Source organism: Petaurus breviceps, unplaced genomic scaffold (genome assembly GCF_028583685.1).
Source record: "Petaurus breviceps papuanus isolate PSGF00001 unplaced genomic scaffold, PetGlider_PUasm1.0 567, whole genome shotgun sequence".
NCBI classification, from domain to species: Eukaryota; Metazoa; Chordata; class Mammalia; order Diprotodontia; family Petauridae; genus Petaurus; species Petaurus breviceps.
Genome location: NW_027186383.1, coordinates 3,916,407 through 3,926,563, shown reverse-complemented (window position 1 = coordinate 3,926,563; position 10,157 = coordinate 3,916,407). Strand labels below are relative to the sequence as shown.

Genomic DNA, 10,157 nt, shown 5'->3' with positions numbered 1-10,157 from the left:
CTCCACAAGCAGGGCAGACCTCCTCCTTCTCTGGCTCTCATTCTGTTTCATTTCATAATCTTCCCTACTGTCCCCCCCCCCCCCACACCTCTCTCTGTCTCTGATACAGGGAAGGGAATTAGGAGGCTTGGTTTAAAAAACAACCAAATTCCTGTAAGCTGAGATTAAAAGAGTCAAGTTATCTTATGATTCCAATAATACACTGATATGCCATTGACAAAAGAAAAGAATCTTGATACAGTGATGTCAGATTTTGATGAAAATATTTACATTGCAAAATGGAGGACAGATTGAATAAAAACAAAAGCCAACAACATTTATTGGGGCCTTTTATTTTGGACCAGACACTGCACAAATACAATAGTTCCTGCCCTCAGGAAATTTACATTATGACTGGAGAGGACAGCACAATACCAGAGGCCTGATATGTTCCACATGCCACCCACTCTCCCAGCAGAATAACTGTTCTCCAGATATTCAATGGGACATTCATTTTTGGATGGGGCTAATGTGGGGCTCTGCTTTCTTTGATTGTGGGTCTTTGTCATGTAGAGTCCCACACATAATAGAGAGGGCCCCATGTGTATAGAGGGCTGCTGATGAGTGGCTCAAAGGGAGGCAGATGGGACATCTCAAGCCTCTTCTCCCCATTGTCTTCTGCAAGGGAGACTTCCATTCCTGCAAAGACAGAAAGTGGAGGTAGGGATCAGATGCCACCATTCTACTTTCCTCAGAGAGAGGGTAACCTGGGCTAGAATGACCTCTAACTGTTCCCTTAAATATTCTCAATCAAGGGCATATGATCAAATTCAAGATAACTTCTGGTCATTTGGTCATTGTTAGGTGGGAGTGGGGCCCCATGTTTTACATCCAAGGCTTGGATCCTTTCCCACGAAATACTGAATCCACAATAAAGACACATAGCAAATAGTAAAGAAACACTATCCAAATCACAGCAAGACAGAAATAAGAGAAGGTATACACAAGAAAATACATAGACAACAGAGAGAGAAGGAACTCTCCCACTGGAAGCAACCGAGAGAGAGAGAGTCAGAGACCTCACCCAAGGGAACACTCCCTGAAGTTTCTAGTGACACAAGCTGGGAATAGGAACACGGTAGAGACTGCTACTCTTCTCAGGTCTTTCCAGAGTCCCTTCCTTCCACAGCCTGAAATGGATTGGCCTCTTCCATCTTTCCTCTGGATGCTGGAAGCCAAGAGTGCCTAAAACAACTCAATCATTGAGTCCTGAAGAGAACTCAAGAAGACTGGAGGTCTCCCACTCTCTACAACTCTGCTCTGTCTTTGGTGCGGGGCATTCAATTCCATCAATGAGGAGAGATTCAAATCAATAGGCTTTGGGACAAGGGTTATGGTTATACATTTTTGTTAAATTGAAAAAAATACAATTAAAAAATGAATGGGGGGCTAGAGGGAAGTCGGGAGAGTAGATCACCAGCAGCTATGGTGGTTTCCAGAATTATCAACCCATAAATGCCAAAAACAAATTGAGAGGTCAGTGGATTTTGGGAACAGGGGTTTCAGGAGTGCGGTCTGGCCTCTATCCCCCAGAGGGAGAAGTGGCTGAGGTATGGTGGCTACAGCTGCGTGGCTGCTTCAGATCTCCTGGCCTGCAGATTGCAGGGGGACAAAGCAACCATTCTGAGGGGCAATCACTTTTGCTTTAACCTGCTTGGATCAGGATCACTGTCCTGGGTGGAGGTCCTTGGGTGTGTGAACAGTGAGCCAGAGAGTGAAGGCTTCAGAGAGGGCAGCCAACTAATAGCTCTGGCAACTAAGAAAACCCTAGCATTTTGAGGCAAAGCTCCCCTCTCTGGTAGCAGAGTTCTACTGTGGCAAAAAGCTCAAAAGTCAAGTAATTGAATTCAACATAACCAAGCAAAGGAAACAAAGCAAGCAGAGCAATCTGACTTTGGACTCCTTTTTTAGGGACAAAAAGGATCAAAGCATGGAACAGGAGGAAGACAACAAAGTCAGAACTCCTGCACCAATAGCTTCCAAGAAAAATATGAACTGCTTATAGGCCACAGAGGAGCTTAAGAAGGATTTTGAAAACCAAAGAAGAGAAGTGAAGGAAAAATTGGGAAAAAAAATGAGAATCATGCAAGAAAATCATGAAAAGAGAGTTAACAACCTGACTGAAGATAATAATACCTTAAAAAACAGACTCACCCAAATGGCAAAAGAGGCTCAAAAAGCCAATGAGGAGAAGAATACCTTAAAAAGTCAAACTGGTCAGATGGAAAAAGAATCTCAAAAGCTCACTGAAGAGAATAACTCCTTCAGAATTAGATTGGAGCAAATGGAAGCTAGTGACTTTATGAGAAATCAGTATACTATTAAACAGATCCAAACAAATGAAAAAAATAGAAAGCGATGTGAAATATCTCATTGGAAAAACCACTGACCTAGAAAAGAGATCCAGGAGAGATAATTTAAAAATTATTGGACTACTAGAAAGCCATGATAAAAAAAAGAACATAGAAATCATCCTTCAAGAAACTCTCAAGGAAAATTGCCCCGATGTTTTAGAACCAGAGGGAAAATAGAGGTTGAAAGAATTCATCAATTACCTCCTGAAAAAGATCCCAAAAAGAAAACTCCTAGAAATATTATAGCCAGGTTCTGGAGTTCCCAGATCAAGGAGAAAATATTACAAGCAGCCAGGAAGAAACAATTTGAATATTGTAGAAACCCAATCAGGACAACACAGGATCTGGCAGCTTCTACACTGAAGGATCAAAGGGATTGGACTATGATATTCCAGAATTCAAAGGAGCTGGGATTAAAAACAAGAACCACCTACCCAGCAAAACTGAGTATCATGTCAGGGGAAAATATGGTCATTAAATGGAATAGGGGACTTTCAAGCATTCATGATGAAAAAACCAGAGTTGAATAGAAAATTTGACATTCAGATACAAGAAGCAAGAGAAGCATGAGAAGGTAAACAGGAAAAGAAATCATAAGGAACTTATCAAAGTTGAACTATTAACATTCCTACATGGAAAAACGATAATTGTAACTTATGAAACTTTTCTCAGTATGAGAATAGTTGAAGGGAATAGAAATGTGTGTGTATACATACATATACACATATGTATATACACATACATATATGTGTATATAGGAGGATATATGGGCATATGAATACATATGTGAGTGTGTGTATATATGTGTACAGGTATACACAGAGGGCACAGAACTAATTGAATAGGAAGGGATGATACTTAGAAGGTGAAATTGAGAGGTGAGAGAGGAATATAATGAGAGGAAATGGGGAGAGACAGAATGGGGTAAATTATCTCATATAAAAGATTGAAGGGAAAACTGTTACAATGAAGGGGAAGAACAGGAAGGCAAAAGGGAATGAGTCAACCTTACTCTCATTGAATTTGGCTTAGGGATGGAATGACATACACACTAAATAGGGTATCTCACCCTATAAAAGAGTAGGGGGGAAGGAGATGAGAAGGGGGGAGGATGGAGGGCAGGTTGGGGGAAAGGGAAGTTGGAAGCACTCACTTTTGAAAAGGGACAGGGTTAAAATAGTGAAGAGAACAAGTGGGGGACAGGATAGGATGGAGGGAAATACAGTTAGTCTTTCACAATATATCCACTATGGAAATGTTTTGCATAGCTCCACATGTACAACCTATATTGAATTGCTTATCTTCCCAGTAAGGGTGGGTGATGATGGAGGAAGGAAAAGAATCTGGAATTCAAAGTTTTAAAATCAAATGTTTAAAAATATATACATTGGGGCGGCCAGGTGGCTCAGTGAGTAAGAGCACTGGCTCCAATGTCGGGATGACCCGGGGATCAAACCCGGGCTCGGATACTTAGCACCACACCCAGAAATAACTGGCCATGTAACCTTGAGCAAGTTACTTAACCCCTATTGCTTTAATATATATATACATCTTATTATTTTTTTTTTTACATACAACTAGGAAATAAGATATACAGGCACTGGGACATGGAGATCCATCTTGCCCTACTGGAAAGTTGGAGGGGTGATGGGGGAGGATGTAAGAGAGAGCAGGTTGGGGGAGGGGGTATTCAGTGTGGTCACTGTTTTGGGGTGGTGGGTAGGGGAAAGATGGGAAGAAAATTTGTTACTCAAAATCTTGTGGAAATGAATGATGTAAACTAAAAATAAACATAAAATTTAATATTAAAAATGAATGAAAAAGGCATTTATTAAGCACATACTATGGGCCAGACACCATGCTGAGTGCTCGTGGTACCAACATAGGCAAGCTAGTCTCTGCCCTAAAGATGTTGATGTTTGAATAGAGGAGATATCAAAATAGAAAGATTCAAATTCAAAATTGAAACCTTTCTAATGGAGTTAAAAGGAGCCTTGGAGCCTGGTTTTGAAATGCCTGGGAAGAACGTGTACTGGCCTGGGTTGGGAGCAAACTAAAACAAAGGTCTACTGGTAGGACCTGGGTAATCCCATGGGCAGAGCCCAACTTCTGATGAGAGTGAGCAGGAGGAAGCCTGGAATGGAGAAAACACGGGCTGACAATGGTTAGAAAGTGCTTTAAAAGTCTCAGAACTCCATTATCCATGTCAGATATTGGTATTAAAGGACCAATAAAGGCAGAACACCTGCTGGCATTTGTGTAGTGACCTTTCAGAGAAGATCAAAGAGAGTCACAGGAATTACCTCTCTGGCCTTGACAGCACTCCAAAGACAGATGCCCCAGCAGGGCCATTTTACAGATGAATAAACAGGGGGAGGCGGGCTGTCCATTTCCCAGTATTACTGTGGGTATGGCAGCATGCTTCAAAGACTAAAGAGAATCGAGCCACCTGAGGAAATACCGGAGATTCAGAAGAGACGTCCAACACTCTGAAGAGGTCCTGGCCCTTAGCCTGACAAATGCTGCCTCTGACTTTAATGGCCAAGGCAGAAATTGGATTTTTCTTTGAATATGTTGCCATGTGACCCAGGATAAGCAAGATTCCTGCTCCCATAGCTAACACAGGGGCTCACAGGAGAACAGATACATCAAGCATCTTCGACCTCCTCATCATGGTACTCACTGCTGGCATTCTTCTTATCATCTTTGAGCAGGAAGACTACCTGATCATTGCAGCAGCTAAAACAGCTTCCCTTTTATGCTGCTGCCACAGCTGCTGTTGAGCAAGAAATCAATGGCAGAATGCCTTCCAGGCTGAATTGGACTCAAATCACCTGTTTCAGCACCACTTACAGGGATTGGGTAAACTAATGAATGACTGACTCAAGAAAACATTTCTTGAGGATGCCTTTCTCAGGTGAAGGCAGAATCTTGTTCATTTAACGCATTTCTTACAGATATTAGAAACTCTTGAAGAAAAATTTAACATGGATAAATGTCAAGGCTTACACTTGAATTTAAAACTCTCCCAAGTACATGATGAGGGAGTGAGAGTTAGGAAGCCACTTGTGGGGTGGGGGGGGTGGTAAAAAAAAAAAGCAAATTATAGTGAGCCACAAGCTCATTAGCAATCAAGTCTCACATGGCAACAAGGAAATACAAGGGGAACACAGGCTTAATTAAAAGATATGTTGTCCAGGACCCATGGGGTGGTAAGTCCCTCTACCTTCTGCCCTGAACATAGAATGTCTGGAGCATTGTTTCATCTCTGAGAACCCCATTTGGGGGGGGACTTGATATGCCAGAGAACATCCAGCTGCCAAAAAGCAGAAGGAAGCAGATTGTCTGGAGTTCGTGCCATAATGCTGGGGGATCGGTTGAAGGAAGTGGGGGCGCTTTTCACGAAGAAAGGAAGACCTGTGGTAGGAGGAAGGTGTCTAAAAGGTGTCCAGCCCGATCCACGTTCTGATGAACATGAAGATGCTCTGCTCCCAGGAAAGGCAGTCAGGCAGGGCCTGCAGGTGTCACACCAGGCTGCAGTGACAAAGGGGCTAGACCCCTGGGCAAAATCTAGTTCTGCTGTAGCCTCCTCTGATGGACAGGCTGAGCTGGAGAGTGCTGGGGGCTGAGTGAGACAGTAGAGGCCACCTTGGAGGCAAATCTCCAGCCCTTCCTCTGTCCAAAGACATACACACACTTTCATGCATATACACACATACCATACACATGCACATTTATACACACATGCACACAAACATACTAGGCTCACACACAGAATTTCCAGCACAGAAGGGTCCTGTGGCACCTAACCCCAGTTTGGCCAAAGAGGTTTGGCTCCAAAATGAGATACTTTGCATTCCAGAGCCAAAGAGCAGATGCCTCGTTAAGAAAAGGGCAGGTGGAGATTCTCAGAGAAGTCATCCCAGCCTGAACGGCGCCATTCCCACTCTCCAAAGCCTCATCTGTCTGGGACTTGCACCTGTTTGCTGCAGGGGCCCCATTCAAAGCACAGGAATCCTGTCACTAAAGGGAGATCTTGTCAGCAAAACCCTCCGCCACGTGTTCTTGATAATGTCAGCTTTCTACATCATCGCCCCTTCCTTCCCGCTGCTTAGACCCCAGCCAGATCTGGCACGGGCAGCCTGGGGCTGTGCCCCACAGTGGCAAACGTCTCTCCCTTTTCCCATCACAACCAGTGAAGTGACTTACAGAAGATTACCACCTAGTTGTTGGGGGAGATGTTAATATTTCTATATCTTTGAACTGAATAGCCCTCTGTAAAATTAGCAGTTAAATGGAATGGATGTGCCAGCGGCTGACTTCAAACAATGTGGATGAATACAGCTGAGGAGGGCTCAAGTTGATGACAAAAAACAGATCCCACAGCCCTTCTGGCCTATGCTGGAGCCTTGAGGGGAGATGCTCCCAGCCTGGGTCTGGCCAAGAGGGCCAGAGTATGCTTGCTACATATTTTTCAAACTTCACTTACAGACTTCAGGTCCAGACCTGACTCAGGTTCAATTGTATTTTGTTGTTTAGCTGCTTCCAGTGGAATCTGATTCTTTGTGGCCTCATCTGACAGATGAGGAAACTAAGGCAACAGGGTTAAGTGATTTTCCCAGGGCCACACAGCTAGTAATGTCTGAGGCCATATTTGAACTCAGAAAGATGAGTCTTTCTGACTCCAGGCCAGGTGCTATGTGCACTATGGCACCACCTAGAGACCCTCTCCCTAACACTCTTCCTCCTCCCCTCACCCCAATTCATGTCTTCTCTGCTAAGTGTCCTGTTGTCCCACTCACCACTGTTGACCTCTTGGTTCTGAGCCCTCAGCAGCTGGACCCACAATTTAGAACATAACTAGACTTGGGGCAATTGATCATTTAAACACACAGATTGGCTCCATGGTTTTATCTCATATTCCTTGCATATTTGCAGTCAGCTTTCAATGCCCCCCCCAGTGTCCATTAGAAGCGGTGGGCAGAAGTTACAGGGGCACATTCGGGTTCCACATGGGGGGGGGGTATTGTAACAACTCTCCAGAACAGGAACAAGGAGTTGGTGTGATCCACAAACAGCCCTGCATTCAGTGAGTGACTAGTTTGTGGCAAGCATTGTGGTAAGACCTCAAGGCATAGGGGAAGACCAGAACAGCCTCTGGTCTCAAGATGCTTACACTATTAAAGTGAAGATGACCTACAGAGAAGCAGGCAGGTGTAGAGTACACACAGGACATGAGGAAGCTGACCGTGGAGGGAAGGAGAGGCTGGATGGCCCCTTGGTTGCCAGTTGGATTCAAGGTTAAGTCACTTTTCATCTCTCCATCTGTTTCCTCATCTGTGAAAGAATGGTGTACAATGGATCTTCTCCAAGTTCCCTTCCAGGTATGTTCCACCTTTCCCTCTGTACCCTCTTTCTTTCTTCCCCCAACTCTACTTTCTTCTCCCTCACCCAATATTCTTTCATTGCAACATATGGAACCAAAGGATACCAGAGAACATCTAGTAAATCCATCATCCCTGACAAAGGAATGTGGCGGGTACCTGAGGACTTTCAGTGATATAGCCTGAGACCTCAGAAGCGTCTGGTCTCACCAGCACCGGAAGAAGGACTTCCTTCTGCAACATTCCTGACAAGTGCTGGATGGACTCTCAGCACTGGAGGGGACTCTGAGGCTGGGCTTTCAGTGTCCCCATTACCGTTCAGGGCCCTACCTCCCACCGTAGGCTGGGGTGAACTTCCCCTCACTGCAGGGCTTGAGGCAAAGGTTGGCTGGTCACTCACTGGGGATGTGGAGATTCTTGGTCAGAGACAGGCTGGATTCCATGGTCTCAGAGGCCCCTTCGAGCTCATCTGCTGTGCCCGGATTTGGTGACCTTATGGGATGCTTGTGATTTAAAAGTGACAGGGTTACTCTTCCATTCTTTGACTGTATTTCTCATTTATCTCCTGGTGTGGGGAGGTGAAATTAGATCCTGAGTCAATGAAGCTGCATTTCAGTTTAGCTGAGATGAGTGTGTTTGGAACGTGGCCTCTGGGGCGCTGTTCCACTCCCATTTCTTTGGCCCTCTAAGGTTTAGGAAACGTTTTGCCCACAACCCCACTGTGACTTAGGCCAAACAAGTGTGGGTATCCCCTTTACACAGAAAGGAGGGAGCCAGTAGGCAGATAGAATGAACCAACCACATAGGTCCCAGCCAGAAGATGTCAGATTTGGCTTGGCTTTTCCTGCAGGATGTCATTCCGGGGTCCAGGAAGGAGCCAGATTCTTTCTTGTGTTCTTCCTAGCAAACAGAAATCCAGAAGGCCATGTTGGAGGAACCTTAGGACAGAAGGATTAGGAAATTTAGGGCCATCTGGGCTGGGCCTGGGGACCTCGCTGATACATGTAAACAGAAAAAAAAAAAAACAACTCTGGATTTGTAATAAGAAGACCTGTGTTTGAATTCTACCTATATTACTTGCTACCTGCATGAGCTGGAACAAATCCCTTAACCTCCCTGGGCCTCAGTTTCCTCATCAATAAAGGAATTGGACTAACCCATTGAGGCCCCTTCTAGCTTTAAATCATAAAACTATGAAATTTTAAATTCCTTTATCTTACTGATTCATTCATGAATTTTTACATCTTCTGTTCTCTGGGGAATGTAACTTAGAAGCCAGATTTTTGTTGTCTATAGTATTTGAAGGTGGGATTGAAAGAGAAACAGAAAATAGGCACCAAGCCTGTGCCACCTTGAGGTGGGGTGGCAGCAGCAAGAGGAACGAGCCAGCCAGGAGAGACTCAGTGTGGGACTCTGGGCTCAAGGAGCTGGCCCGCTCAGCTCATCCATCAGAAAGCAGCCACTCAGCACCCGCTATGCTGCTTTGCAGGGTACCAGGCACTAGGCTTGGGCACCCGAATCCAAATTCTCAGTGTCCTGTCAGGGAGGGAACGTACAGAGAAACACATACAAGGTAATTTGGGGAAGGGGGGAGGGTCTGACACGAGCTGAGCTTTGGAAGAAACTCAGAAGGTTGTGGGAAGGGGGCATAGCTAGGTAGCTAAAGCCTGGGCCTGAGTTAGGAATACCTGAGTTCAAATTCAGTCTCAGTCTCTAGCTGTGTGACCCTGGGCAAGTCACTTTACCTCTGTTTGCTTTAATCCACTGTAGAAGGAAAGGGCAAACTACTCTAGGATCTTTGCCAAGAAAAGCCCACGTGGGGCCAAGGAAGAGTTGGACACAATGAGCAGCACAAAAGATTGGGATACTGAGAGTCTTCAGTTAGCATTCAATGGTCAAGGTGGATCATAAACGAAAGGCACAAGAAACGGGAACCCGGAGCAGGGTCGCCAAGAAGACTGAAGAATGTTTTCATTACAAATTTCATCTTGGCAGCACCAATGTTTCTCTATGCCGGCATATTTCAATATGTGATGGGATTCCACTGACATGGAGAACTCCCTGGGGAGGAAATGCCCCCTTCTCTATGGGCATAGGTGACTCTTCTGAAATGTATAGTTGCCTAGAGCACTAAGATGCCTAATGGCTTGCCCAGGGTCACTTGGTCAGTCTATATCAAAGACAGCACTTTCCTGGCTCTGAAGCAACTTTTCTAACCACTATTCTGTGCTGCTTCTGATACTCAAAATGCAAATAAGTAGAAAGAAGAGGATTTTACATGAAGCTGTGAACTCCTGCTGGGCTCTGCTTATTTTAGAAGAGTGTGCTACATTTAAAGCAGAAGTCACATGATTGCCCTATTTGGGTTCCCTTCCCAGTG

The 10,157-nt window shown here is 44.8% G+C and overlaps 1 long non-coding RNA gene across 1 annotated transcript; it reads right to left on the bottom strand.

The window, feature by feature from the left end:
* Positions 1-322: 322 nt before the first annotated feature.
* On the bottom strand, positions 323-8,278 carry LOC138173140 (uncharacterized). The gene is made up of 3 exons (XR_011171334.1): positions 8,178-8,278; positions 7,570-7,730; positions 323-678 (listed from the first exon to the last, which is right to left on the bottom strand). It is a non-coding gene; the product is annotated as an uncharacterized lncRNA (long non-coding RNA).
* Between the last annotated feature and the right edge of the window lie 1,879 nt (positions 8,279-10,157).